This window comes from Magallana gigas, chromosome 2 (assembly GCF_963853765.1).
Source record: "Magallana gigas chromosome 2, xbMagGiga1.1, whole genome shotgun sequence".
In the NCBI taxonomy this organism is placed as follows: domain Eukaryota; kingdom Metazoa; phylum Mollusca; class Bivalvia; order Ostreida; family Ostreidae; genus Magallana; species Magallana gigas.
The window spans coordinates 24,419,902-24,432,681 of NC_088854.1; the positions used below are offsets into that span (position 1 = coordinate 24,419,902).

The window sequence follows — 12,780 nt, forward strand, 5'->3', positions numbered from 1 at the left end:
TCAAAAATCAAATGGTCTATTCATTCATATTTTCTCTTTCATAGCCACATTTTGTGAATGTTACATGAGACACGCTCCCTAAAAACGTAAGGAAAATCTATATGACTTTTATTTTAAAATTGATGCGGTATAGAAGATAAGTAACAATAAGGAGGTTCCATGGTGTAGTGGTTATCACGTCTGCTTAACACGCAGAAGGTCGCGAGTTCGAGCCTCGCTGGAACCTACTCTTTTATTCTAAACACGAAGCTTTCATGCTACTTAATTCCTGGTATCCTCTTTAGAAATGATGATGTCAAAACTGGGATTTTCTTTCTATATGACATACATGTATGTACTATCTCACACCATTTCATTGATCAAGTAAGATGTATCAAACTTTATCACTACTTATTGAATGAATCGGAACGAAAGCATTTTTATCATGCATGTATTTTCATTTCTTTAAAACTTGGGTTGTGTCCTTGTCAAAATTTAGAAATGTTCGATGCAATCAACCATTTCCTGTCTTTGACCTTCAACGCCTCTTAAAATGTACTCCGGTACTTTTGACGGAAATAGAAGAAAGAAACTAAACATCAATGCCAATACATTTGATTTCCTTAGAATACCGTACGGTTTCATGGTGTAGTGGTTATCACGTCTGCTTTACACGCAGAAGGTCGCGAGTTCGAGCCTCGCTGAAACCTAATTTTTTCATGCAATACATGTTTGAATCGTTAGGTGTCAGTTTATGTCATTTTTTAAACCAGGTATTGCCATGTTATGTTTAATCAAATGATACGTTTATTTCGTTGTGAGTCCGTTTCCACATCTTGATCGAATTTCTGTCGTTCTATAGATTTGACGGCAAGCTGACCATTCACAACGGTATATATCGTGAACGAAGCTTTGGAGCGTGAGCCTCTCATAACGCATTAAGCTAAAAAGGCAAAGGTCGTGTTTTTGAGTCCAATTTAGGAAGGCGATCAAAAACTGTGTATCTCAAATCATTTCGGTCGTTTAGACCGATGCTAGGAATGCTTGATGAACTTGAAATATCTCATAATGTATAAAACGTTTGATACTGTATACAGGTTTATTTCCGCCCCGTGTAAATTTTGTCCTTCTAAACTTGCAAACGACTTCGCCCCGTCTTCAATTAATAATCGCCCATACAGGGTTGTGTTTAAAGAGAGATAATTTGAGACACTGAAATTCGCCCATTTTAAATTCGCCCGCTCACAACGAAGGCGAAAAGAGCGAAAATAAATCGAGGGCGAATGTCAGTACTATATCCAGTAGCTAAGAAAAATATCGGTTCCATGGTTAGTGGTTATCACGTCTGCTTCACACGCAGAAGGTCGCGAGTTCGAACCTCGCTGGAACCTTTTGATTTAAGGTCCTGTATGGATTAAAACTTTCATGAACAATTGCCAATTTGTTTCTTATATGGTTAAACATTTGTCTTCATGCATCTTTACAGCAATTTTTGCAGGCATTTGTACAGTCCTGTTGTAGATACACCACCATCAACAACATGCAGTTCAGTTTTCATATTGATACAGTTAATCAACGTTTCTCCAGAATTCATCAGATTGTATTAGATGACCAAAACTACATTTTCTGTAAAATCTAATGTCTCCCTAACGGCGTGGTCCTATATTTTGAATTTCACAAGTGAATTACATATGGGAGAAATTTTAACATGAGAATACACTATCCTCTTCTTTCAAAAATCAAATGGTCTATTCATTCATATTTTCTCTTTCATAGCCACATTTTGTGAATGTTACATGAGACCCGCTACCTAAAAACGTAAGGAAAATCTATATGACTTTTATTTTAAAATTGATTCGGTATAGAAGATAAGTAACAATAAGGAGGTTCCATGGTGTAGTGGTTATCACGTCTGCTTAACACGCAGAAGGTCGCGAGTTCGAGCCTCGCTGGAACCTACTCTTTTATTCTAAACACGAAGCTTTCATGCTACTTAATTCCTGGCCCCGCCGCCACCAAAAAATTACCGTACTCAGCCTCAATTCTCAACTCAAGTGCTGAGGACGTCCTCAACTGAGAAAATTCTCAAATCACCGCCACCAACGTTGTTGAGTATGTACTCAGTTGAGTACAAACTTTACGTTCTCAACTCTACTGAGTACGTACTCAGCTGATTTTTTTTTTCATTGATTTAAGCGGTTTTGTGAAATGCAAATGTAAACAAAATATACAGCTTATTGTGATTGTTACGTATTAAATGAATATTATCGTCTGCTTTGATTATTACTAAAATAATGGAGCTTGTGGAAATTCAAACGTCAAAAGAAACGAGTTTCAATAAGAAAAGGGGCACCAATTGGACCCCAGAGGAGGAGATACTTCTATAAATGAAGAAGTCTTAAAATACGAAGCAACACTATTCGGCAAAATGAAGGGTTCGGGGAGTAAAGGGAAGCATGGCCAGGTGAAAGAGTCGACCTGGAGATCCATCGCCGAAACTCTGAATTTGTAAGAGCTTCTACTGTATGATATACCAGTAACAGTAGTTTTCTCAATTATAAAGGAAAACAATATCTAACGTCAACCTTACCCTTCCGTGTACTTGTTGTTTCCGTTTCTAAGTAATCTCCCCTGATTTAAGCAAAGGTGACGTGTCATTTCGACTCATGACCTTCTGAAATCGGACTTTTCGAAACTATTAACTTAGTTTATTTTGTTTACCTTTAATTAGTAAGGAAAATATGCATGCTTTGGAAAACGTTTTAATGATATACTGCCTTGTCAATCTGTGCCCGTAACTCGGGCACTAGAGTTAATGTAAATATATTGTATGTGCATGTATATAAAAAAATATACATGCACATACAATATATTTACAACAACGTCCAGTGCCCGTGGCCCATATACGGAACTCAGTGAATGGTATAACTAATCTCGGCGTTAAAAATGTTTAAGCAAAATTGGCTTTTTTGAATTAGAAATTACAAGAACGACAGGGACAATGAAACTGTTAAAAAGAAGTTCAACAACATCAAACAGCGAGGTATATAATTTATTGATTAAAAGTTGTTCTTCTGTTGTTTTTGCATGTTTCAGTTTATTCTGCTTCTTGTAATTTTGTCGCCGTTGACACGAATTCTATTTTACTATATTTGAATTTTATTTTTTATTTGTAATAAAACAAATCCACAACCGATTAAAAAATTCACCGTTTGCTGTTTCTGTTATTATTAAAATTATCTTCCGTAAGAACTATTTAATTCTATTTTATTATGCATTCATAAAAATATATTTAGAGTGAAAAATTGAGTGCTTTGGGATAATAAAACAAGTGAAAAAAAATATAAGCGGTGAAGTGATCTTGTATTAGTAAAACTGACGGAATTACAACACTAACAAAACAAAACAAAAAACCCAAAAAACAAACAAAACAACAATGTTTAATTTCTTCATACATGCAAATAAAAAGTTAAATGCTAAAGTTTATTTAAAGAAGATGTTATTGTGTAGAGTTCAAAAAAAAAATAAATAACGAAATAAATATTATTGTTAAAAATGCATTGATACAGGCAAAGAGAAAATTGACATGATACGAAGGCCTAAGACAGGTGGGTGTCCTGCTCCCCCTTCATTAACAGCGTCGGAGGATGTTTTGATGCAGGCACTAGACGGGCGGCCACAAGTTTGCGGCTTGTCGGAAGGCATCGACACGGACGCAGTCGACGGTAGTTAATTCTTAAACTAATAAAAATAAATTTATCAATAATAGAAACTGAAAATGAGCCAAGCGCATCAGAAATGTCTTTGCCGGCATCCACGTCATTGGATCTCCCCTCTGGATCCACGAATGATCGCCATTCGAGAAGGAAGCCATTTTTATTGCTTGAGTATTTACTTGAGATAGGTATCTAGCTATCTCAAATATTTTCAGTACGTACTCAAAATTTTTATTTGAGTACGTACTCAAATATTTGGTGGCGGTGATTTGAGGCTGAGAATAGGGAGTTGAGTATTTTCTCAGAGTTGAGGCTGAGTTTTGTACTCAACTATGTTTGGTGGCGGCGGGGCCTGGTATCCTCTTTAGAAATGATGATGTCAAAACTGGGATTTTCTTTCTATATGACATACATGTATGTACTATCTCACACCATTTCATTGATCAAGTAAGATGTATCAAACTTTATCACTACTTATTGAATGAATCGGAACGAAAGCATTTTTATCATGCATGTATTTTCATTTCTTTAAAACTTGGGTTGTGTCCTTGTCAAAATTTAGAAATGTTCGATGCAATCAACCATTTCCTGTCTTTGACCTTCAACGCCTCTTAAAATGTACTCCGGTACTTTTGACGGAAATAGAAGAAAGAAACTAAACATCAATGCCAATACATTTGATTTCCTTAGAATACCGTACGGTTTCATGGTGTAGTGGTTATCACGTCTGCTTTACACGCAGAAGGTCGCGAGTTCGAGCCTCGCTGAAACCTAATTTTTTCATGCAATACATGTTTGAATCGTTAGGTGTCAGTTTATGTCATTTTTTAAACCAGGTATTGCCATGTTATGTTTAATCAAATGATACGTTTATTTCGTTGTGAGTCCGTTTCCACATCTTGATCGAATTTCTGTCGTTCTATAGATTTGACGGCAAGCTGACCATTCACAACGGTATATATTGTGAACGAAGCTTTGGAGCGTGAGCCTCTCATAACGCATTAAGCTAAAAAGGCAAAGGTCGTGTTTTTGAGTCCAATTTAGGAAGGCGATCAAAAACTGTGTATCTCAAATCATTTCGGTCGTTTAGACCGATGCTAGGAATGCTTGATGAACTTGAAATATCTCATAATGTATAAAACGTTTGATACTGTATACAGGTTTATTTCCGCCCCGTGTAAATTTTGTCCTTCTAAACTTGCAAACGACTTCGCCCCGTCTTCAATTAATAATCGCCCATACAGGGTTGTGTTTAAAGAGAGATAATTTGAGACACTGAAATTCGCCCATTTTAAATTCGCCCGCTCACAACGAAGGCGAAAAGAGCGAAAATAAATCGAGGGCGAATGTCAGTACTATATCCAGTAGCTAAGAAAAATATCGGTTCCATGGTTAGTGGTTATCACGTCTGCTTCACACGCAGAAGGTCGCGAGTTCGAACCTCGCTGGAACCTTTTGATTTAAGGTCCTGTATGGATTAAAACTTTCATGAACAATTGCCAATTTGTTTCTTATATGGTTAAACATTTGTCTTCATGCATCTTTACAGCAATTTTTGCAGGCATTTGTACAGTCCTGTTGTAGATACACCACCATCAACAACATGCAGTTCAGTTTTCATATTGATACAGTTAATCAACGTTTCTCCAGAATTCATCAGATTGTATTAGATGACCAAAACTACATTTTCTGTAAAATCTAATGTCTCCCTAACGGCGTGGTCCTATATTTTGAATTTCACAAGTGAATTACATATGGGAGAAATTTTAACATGAGAATACACTATCCTCTTCTTTCAAAAATCAAATGGTCTATTCATTCATATTTTCTCTTTCATAGCCACATTTTGTGAATGTTACATGAGACCCGCTACCTAAAAACGTAAGGAAAATCTATATGACTTTTATTTTAAAATTGATTCGGTATAGAAGATAAGTAACAATAAGGAGGTTCCATGGTGTAGTGGTTATCACGTCTGCTTAACACGCAGAAGGTCGCGAGTTCGAGCCTCGCTGGAACCTACTCTTTTATTCTAAACACGAAGCTTTCATGCTACTTAATTCCTGGTATCCTCTTTAGAAATGATGATGTCAAAACTGGGATTTTCTTTCTATTTGACATACATGTATGTACTATCTCACACCATTTCATTGATCAAGTAAGATGTATCAAACTTTATCACTACTTATTGAATGAATCGGAACGAAAGCATTTTTATCATGCATGTATTTTCATTTCTTTAAAACTTGGGTTGTGTCCTTGTCAAAATTTAGAAATGTTCGATGCAATCAACCATTTCCTGTCTTTGACCTTCAACGCCTCTTAAAATGTACTCCGGTACTTTTGACGGAAATAGAAGAAAGAAACTAAACATCAATGCCAATACATTTGATTTCCTTAGAATACCGTACGGTTTCATGGTGTAGTGGTTATCACGTCTGCTTTACACGCAGAAGGTCGCGAGTTCGAGCCTCGCTGAAACCTAATTTTTTCATGCAATACATGTTTGAATCGTTAGGTGTCAGTTTATGTCATTTTTTAAACCAGGTATTGCCATGTTATGTTTAATCAAATGATACGTTTATTTCGTTGTGAGTCCGTTTCCACATCTTGATCGAATTTCTGTCGTTCTATAGATTTGACGGCAAGCTGACCATTCACAACGGTATATATCGTGAACGAAGCTTTGGAGCGTGAGCCTCTCATAACGCATTAAGCTAAAAAGGCAAAGGTCGTATTTTTGAGTCCAATTTAGGAAGGCGATCAAAAACTGTGTATCTCAAATCATTTCGGTCGTTTAGACCGATGCTAGGAATGCTTGATGAACTTGAAATATCTCATAATGTATAAAACGTTTGATACTGTATACAGGTTTATTTCCGCCCCGTGTAAATTTTGTCCTTCTAAACTTGCAAACGACTTCGCCCCGTCTTCAATTAATAATCGCCCATACAGGGTTGTGTTTAAAGAGAGATAATTTGAGACACTGAAATTCGCCCATTTTAAATTCGCCCGCTCACAACGAAGGCGAAAAGAGCGAAAATAAATCGAGGGCGAATGTCAGTACTATATCCAGTAGCTAAGAAAAATATCGGTTCCATGGTTAGTGGTTATCACGTCTGCTTCACACGCAGAAGGTCGCGAGTTCGAACCTCGCTGGAACCTTTTGATTTAAGGTCCTGTATGGATTAAAACTTTCATGAACAATTGCCAATTTGTTTCTTATATGGTTAAACATTTGTCTTCATGCATCTTTACAGCAATTTTTGCAGGCATTTGTACAGTCCTGTTGTAGATACACCACCATCAACAACATGCAGTTCAGTTTTCATATTGATACAGTTAATCAACGTTTCTCCAGAATTCATCAGATTGTATTAGATGACCAAAACTACATTTTCTGTAAAATCTAATGTCTCCCTAACGGCGTGGTCCTATATTTTGAATTTCACAAGTGAATTACATATGGGAGAAATTTTAACATGAGAATACACTATCCTCTTCTTTCAAAAATCAAATGGTCTATTCATTCATATTTTCTCTTTCATAGCCACATTTTGTGAATGTTACATGAGACCCGCTACCTAAAAACGTAAGGAAAATCTATATGACTTTTATTTTAAAATTGATTCGGTATAGAAGATAAGTAACAATAAGGAGGTTCCATGGTGTAGTGGTTATCACGTCTGCTTAACACGCAGAAGGTCGCGAGTTCGAGCCTCGCTGGAACCTACTCTTTTATTCTAAACACGAAGCTTTCATGCTACTTAATTCCTGGTATCCTCTTTAGAAATGATGATGTCAAAACTGGGATTTTCTTTCTATTTGACATACATGTATGTACTATCTCACACCATTTCATTGATCAAGTAAGATGTATCAAACTTTATCACTACTTATTGAATGAATCGGAACGAAAGCATTTTTATCATGCATGTATTTTCATTTCTTTAAAACTTGGGTTGTGTCCTTGTCAAAATTTAGAAATGATCGATGCAATCAACCATTTCCTGTCTTTGATCTTCAACGCCTCTTAGAATGTACTCCGGTACTTTTGACGGAAATAGAAGAAATAAACTAAACATCAATGCCAATACATTTGATTTCCTTAGAATACCGTACGGTTTCATGGTGTAGTGGTTATCACGTCTGCTTTACACGCAGAAGGTCGCGAGTTCGAGCCTCGCTGAAACCTAATTTTTCCATGCAATACATGTTTGAATCGTTAGGTGTCAGTTTATGTCATTTTTTAAACCAGGTATTGCCATGTTATGTTTAATCAAATGATACGTTTATTTCGTTGTGAGTCCGTTTCCATATCTTGATCGAATTTCTGTCGTTCTATAGATTTGACGGCAAGCTGACCATTCACAACGGTATATATCGTGAACGAAGCTTTGGAGCGTGAGCCTCTCAGAACGCATTAAGCTAAAAAGGCAAAGGTCGTGTTTTTGAGTCCAATTTAGGAAGGCGATCAAAAACTGTGTATCTCAAATCATTTCGGTCGTTAAGACCGATGCTAGGAATGCTTGATGAACTTGAAATATCTCATAATGTATAAAACGTTTGATACTGTATACAGGTTTATTTCCGCCCCGTGTAAATTTTGTCCTTCTAGACTTGCAAACGGCTTCGCCCCGTCTTCAATTAATAATCGCCCATACAGGGTGTGTTTAAAGAGAGATAATTTGAGACACTGAAATTCGCCCATTTTAAATTCGCCCGCTCACAACGAAGGCGAAAAGAGCGAAAATAAATCGAGGGCGAATGTCAGTACTGTATCCAGTAGCGAAGAAAAATATCGGTTCCATGGTGTAGTGGTTATCACGTCTGCTTCACACGCAGAAGGTCGCGAGTTCGAACCTCGCTGGAACCTTTTGATTTAAGGTCCTGTATGGATTAAAACTTTCATGAACAATTGACAATTTGTTTCTTATATGGTTAAACATTTGTCTTCACGCATCTTTACAGCAATTTTTGCAGGCATTTGTACAGTCCTGTTGTAGATACACCACCATCAACAACATGCAGTTCAGTTTTCATATTGATACAATTAAATCAACGATTCTCCAGAATTCATCAAACTGTAACAGATGACCAAAACTACATTTTGTGTAAAATCTAATGGCTCCCTAACGACGTGGTCCTATATTTTGAATTTCACAAGTGAATCACATATGGGAGGAATTTTCAACATGAGAATACACTATCCTCTTCTCTCAAGAATCAAATGGTCTATTCTTTAATATTTCCTCTTCCATAGCCACATTTTGTGAATGTAACACGAGACGCGCTACCTAAAAAGGCAAGAAAAATCTATATGACTTTTATTTAATTGATGCGGTATAGAAGATAAGTAACAACTAGACACGATCTCGTTGCGAGCAACGAGGAGGTCTTCCGTTCGATTTTTAGAATGAAATATGACATCATCGACTTTGATTTTCGACAGCAAACATGTTATGGAAAAGGTGTAGAGTACTAATGCTTTATTGTATTGTTTTTGTATAAGTTCTCTTGCTTTTTTAACCTAATCTGGCTTTAATAACCTTTCACAAAATGGCTCTCATTATAGGGCTATAGATAAAAGATTTTAGAGCTCTTTCCTCCCCTTATTTAAGGGGCAAGTCCTTTTTTCTTGGATTCAAATGAAAGGACATTTAATTCTGAACACATTTTGTCAGCAAGTGTTAAGAAAATTTTTGGCCCCTAAAAACCCTTAATTACGTAACACATGATAAAATCATTATATTGCTTGAATATATAACTATAAGATAAACACATTTGCTTCTATAATATTTCACAAAAAATTTCTCAGTAAAGGGCTACAGATTAAAGACTTTAGAGCCCTTTGGTCCCCTTTTATTAGGGGTCAGCCCCTTTTTCTTGATATGGAATGAAATGTCATTAAATTCTAAACAAATTTTGTTTAGTAATTCGTTACCGTTTTGGAGATAGATGAGAAAGAAGGTTTTAGGGGCCGGTCCCTTATCTCCTTTTAGGGGCCGTTCAACGAAATTTTGACTGTTGCAATTTGTTGAGAACATCATTTTGAACAACTTTTCTTTTATACTGCATTACAAAATATTTTTCCTTTCTGAGATAAGGGTGATCAAAATTTTTGTCTTTTGGCCCCTAAAAACCCTTAATTAGGTAACACATGATAAAATCATTACATTGCTTGAATACAGAATTATAAGATAAACACATTTGCCTCTATAATCTATCACAAAATATATCTCAGTAAAGGGCTACAGATTAAAGACTTTAGAGCCCTTTGGTCCCCTAATTTGAGGGGCCCGCCCCTTTTTCTTGATTTCAAATAAAAGGTCATTTAATTCTACACAAATTTTGTTCAACAAGTGTTTAGAATTTCGTTACCGTTTTGGAGATATATGAGAAAGAAGGTTTTAGGGGCCGGTCCCTTTTCTCCTTTTAGGGGCCGTTTAACAAAATTTTGACTGTTGCATGTTGTAAAGTACATCATTTTGAACAACTTTTCTTATGTACTGCATTACAAAATATTTTTCCTTTTTGAGATATGGGTGATCGAAATTTTGGACTTTTGGCCCCTAAAAACCCTTAATTACGTAACACATCATAAAATCATTACATTGCTTGAATACATAACTGTGAGATAAACATATTTGCTGCTATAATCTATTACAAAATATCCCTTGGTGAAGAGCTATGGGTAAAAGACTTTAGAGCCTTCTAGGTCCCTAATTTTAGGGGCCAGCCCCTTTTCCCTGATATCAGCCGAAAGGTCTTGTAAATATGAGCCTTTTTTACATTACATGTTTTATTAAAATATTTTCCAGAAAAAAGATAAAGAGAGAAAAGCACAAAAATTTACGACGTTTTTTTAATGTCAATTTTCGAGCCCTAGCGAGCTTTGGCGCCAGAAGTGCTAAACTTACAAAACAACAACCATGCAAAACTTCAATCTTTCCTTTACCAACCGTAGAAATTTGAGCTTAATATCTCTTATACTTTAGGAGAACGACAGAAGACAAAATACCCATATAAAAATTAGAAAAATCTCAATATCTCAAAAACGGATGTGACGACATCAACACAAAAAAAATTTAATCAGGTTCAGACCAATATCTATCGTATCTGAAACTTTCATTGAGATCAGCCGAGCCGTTTCTGAGAAATCGCGTGCACAAAAATAGGAAGAAAAAAAATAATAAGAAGAAGAAGAATAGGGAAAAAGAAACAAAGCAATAACAATAAGGTCTTCCGTTTCCAACGGAAGACCTTAATAAGGAGGTTCCATGGTGCAGTGGTTATCACGTCTGCTTAACACGCAGAAGGTCGCGAGTTCGAGCCTCGCTGGAACCTACTCTTTTATTCTAAACACGAAGCTTTCATGCTACTTAATTCCTGGTATCCTCTTTAGAAATGATGATGTCAAAACTGGGATTTTCTTTCTATTTGACATACATGTATGTACTATCTCACACCATTTCGTTGATCAAGTAAGATGTATCAAACTTTATCACTACTTATTGAATGAATCGGAACGAAAGCATTTTTATCATGCATGTATTTTCATTTCTTTAAAACTTGGGTTGTGTCCTTGTCAAAATTTAGAAATGATCGATGCAATCAACCATTTCCTGTCTTTGACCTTCAACGCCTCTTAAAATGTACTCCGGTACTTTTGACGGAAATAGAAGAAATAAACTAAACATCAATGCCAATACATTTGATTTCCTTAGAATACCGTACGGTTTCATGGTGTAGTGGTTATCACGTCTGCTTTACACGCAGAAGGTCGCGAGTTCGAGCCTCGCTGAAACCTAATTTTTCCATGCAATACATGTTTGAATCGTTAGGTGTCAGTTTATGTCATTTTTTAAACTAGGTATTGCCATGTTATGTTCAATCAAAGGATACGTTTATTTCGTTGTGAGTCCGTTTCCACATCTTGATCGAATTTCTGTCGTTCTATAGATTTGACGGCAAGCTGACCATTCACAACGGTATATATCGTGAACGAGGCTTTGGGGCGTGAGCCTCTCAGAACGCATAAAGCTAAAAAGGCAAAGGTCGTGTTTTTGAGTCCAATTTAGGAAGGCGATCAAAAACTGTGTATCTCAAATCATTTCGGTCGTTAAGACCGATGCTAGGAATGCTTGATGAACTTGAAATATCTCATAATGTATAAAACGTTTGATACTGTATACAGGTTTATTTCCGCCCCGTGTAAATTTTGTCCTTCTGAACTTGCAAACGGCTTCGCCCCGTCTTCAATCAATAGTCGCCCATACAGGGTTGTGTTTAAAGAGAGATAATTTGAGACATTGAAATTCGCCCATTTTAAATTCGCCCGCTCACAACGAAGGCGAAAAGAGCGAAAATAAATCGAGGGCGAATGTCAGTACTGTATCCAGTAGCTAAGAAAAATATCGGTTCCATGGTGTAGTGGTTATCACGTCTGCTTCACACGCAGAAGGTCGCGAGTTCGAACCTCGCTGGAACCTTTTGATTTAAGGTCCTGTATGGATTAAAACTTTCATGAACAATTGCCAATTTGTTTCTTATATGGTTAAACATTTGTCTTCACGCATCTTTACAGCAATTTTTGCAGGCATTTGTACAGTCCTGTTGTAGATACACCACCATCAACAACATGCAGTTCAGTTTTCATATTGATACAGCTAATCAACGTTTCTCCAGAATTCATCAGATTGTATTAGATGACCAAAACTACATTTTCTGTAAAATCTAATGTCTCCCTAACGGCGTGGTCCTATATTTTGAATTTCACAAGTGAATCACATATGGGAGAAATTTTAACATGAGAATACACTATCCTCTTCTCTCAAGAATCGAATGGTCTATTCATTCATATTTTCTCTTTCATAGCCACATTTCGTGAATGTTACATGAGACACGCTACCTAAAAACGTAAGGAAAATCTATATGACTTTTATTTTAAAATTGATGCGGTATAGAAGATAAGTTACAATAAGGAGGTTCCATGGTGTAGTGGTTATCACGTCTGCTTAACACGCAGAAGGTCGCGAGTTCGAGCCTCGCTGGAACCTACTCTTTTATTCTAAACACGAAGCTT

General features: G+C 36.4%; 16 non-coding genes across 16 annotated transcripts; all 16 read left to right on the top strand.

Annotated features, from left to right (window-relative positions):
- Positions 1–153: 153 nt before the first annotated feature.
- Positions 154–226, top strand: Trnav-aac (transfer RNA valine (anticodon AAC)). Its single transcript has one exon. It is a non-coding gene; the product is annotated as a tRNA-Val (tRNA).
- A 390-nt stretch (positions 227–616) lies between these two features.
- Positions 617–689, top strand: Trnav-uac (transfer RNA valine (anticodon UAC)). The gene has a single exon. It is a non-coding gene; the product is annotated as a tRNA-Val (tRNA).
- A 609-nt stretch (positions 690–1,298) lies between these two features.
- On the top strand, positions 1,299–1,370 carry Trnav-cac (transfer RNA valine (anticodon CAC)). Its single transcript has one exon. It is a non-coding gene; the product is annotated as a tRNA-Val (tRNA).
- Positions 1,371–1,864: 494 nt separating this feature from the next.
- On the top strand, positions 1,865–1,937 carry Trnav-aac (transfer RNA valine (anticodon AAC)). Its single transcript has one exon. It is a non-coding gene; the product is annotated as a tRNA-Val (tRNA).
- A 2,458-nt stretch (positions 1,938–4,395) lies between these two features.
- Positions 4,396–4,468, top strand: Trnav-uac (transfer RNA valine (anticodon UAC)). Its single transcript has one exon. It is a non-coding gene; the product is annotated as a tRNA-Val (tRNA).
- A 609-nt stretch (positions 4,469–5,077) lies between these two features.
- Trnav-cac (transfer RNA valine (anticodon CAC)) lies at positions 5,078–5,149 on the top strand. Its single transcript has one exon. It is a non-coding gene; the product is annotated as a tRNA-Val (tRNA).
- Positions 5,150–5,643: 494 nt separating this feature from the next.
- Positions 5,644–5,716, top strand: Trnav-aac (transfer RNA valine (anticodon AAC)). The gene has a single exon. It is a non-coding gene; the product is annotated as a tRNA-Val (tRNA).
- A 390-nt stretch (positions 5,717–6,106) lies between these two features.
- Trnav-uac (transfer RNA valine (anticodon UAC)) lies at positions 6,107–6,179 on the top strand. The gene has a single exon. It is a non-coding gene; the product is annotated as a tRNA-Val (tRNA).
- A 609-nt stretch (positions 6,180–6,788) lies between these two features.
- On the top strand, positions 6,789–6,860 carry Trnav-cac (transfer RNA valine (anticodon CAC)). The gene has a single exon. It is a non-coding gene; the product is annotated as a tRNA-Val (tRNA).
- A 494-nt stretch (positions 6,861–7,354) lies between these two features.
- Positions 7,355–7,427, top strand: Trnav-aac (transfer RNA valine (anticodon AAC)). The gene has a single exon. It is a non-coding gene; the product is annotated as a tRNA-Val (tRNA).
- A 390-nt stretch (positions 7,428–7,817) lies between these two features.
- Positions 7,818–7,890, top strand: Trnav-uac (transfer RNA valine (anticodon UAC)). Its single transcript has one exon. It is a non-coding gene; the product is annotated as a tRNA-Val (tRNA).
- Positions 7,891–8,498: 608 nt separating this feature from the next.
- Positions 8,499–8,571, top strand: Trnav-cac (transfer RNA valine (anticodon CAC)). Its single transcript has one exon. It is a non-coding gene; the product is annotated as a tRNA-Val (tRNA).
- A 2,398-nt stretch (positions 8,572–10,969) lies between these two features.
- Positions 10,970–11,042, top strand: Trnav-aac (transfer RNA valine (anticodon AAC)). Its single transcript has one exon. It is a non-coding gene; the product is annotated as a tRNA-Val (tRNA).
- A 390-nt stretch (positions 11,043–11,432) lies between these two features.
- Positions 11,433–11,505, top strand: Trnav-uac (transfer RNA valine (anticodon UAC)). The gene has a single exon. It is a non-coding gene; the product is annotated as a tRNA-Val (tRNA).
- A 609-nt stretch (positions 11,506–12,114) lies between these two features.
- Trnav-cac (transfer RNA valine (anticodon CAC)) lies at positions 12,115–12,187 on the top strand. The gene has a single exon. It is a non-coding gene; the product is annotated as a tRNA-Val (tRNA).
- A 494-nt stretch (positions 12,188–12,681) lies between these two features.
- Trnav-aac (transfer RNA valine (anticodon AAC)) lies at positions 12,682–12,754 on the top strand. Its single transcript has one exon. It is a non-coding gene; the product is annotated as a tRNA-Val (tRNA).
- Positions 12,755–12,780: the final 26 nt, after the last annotated feature.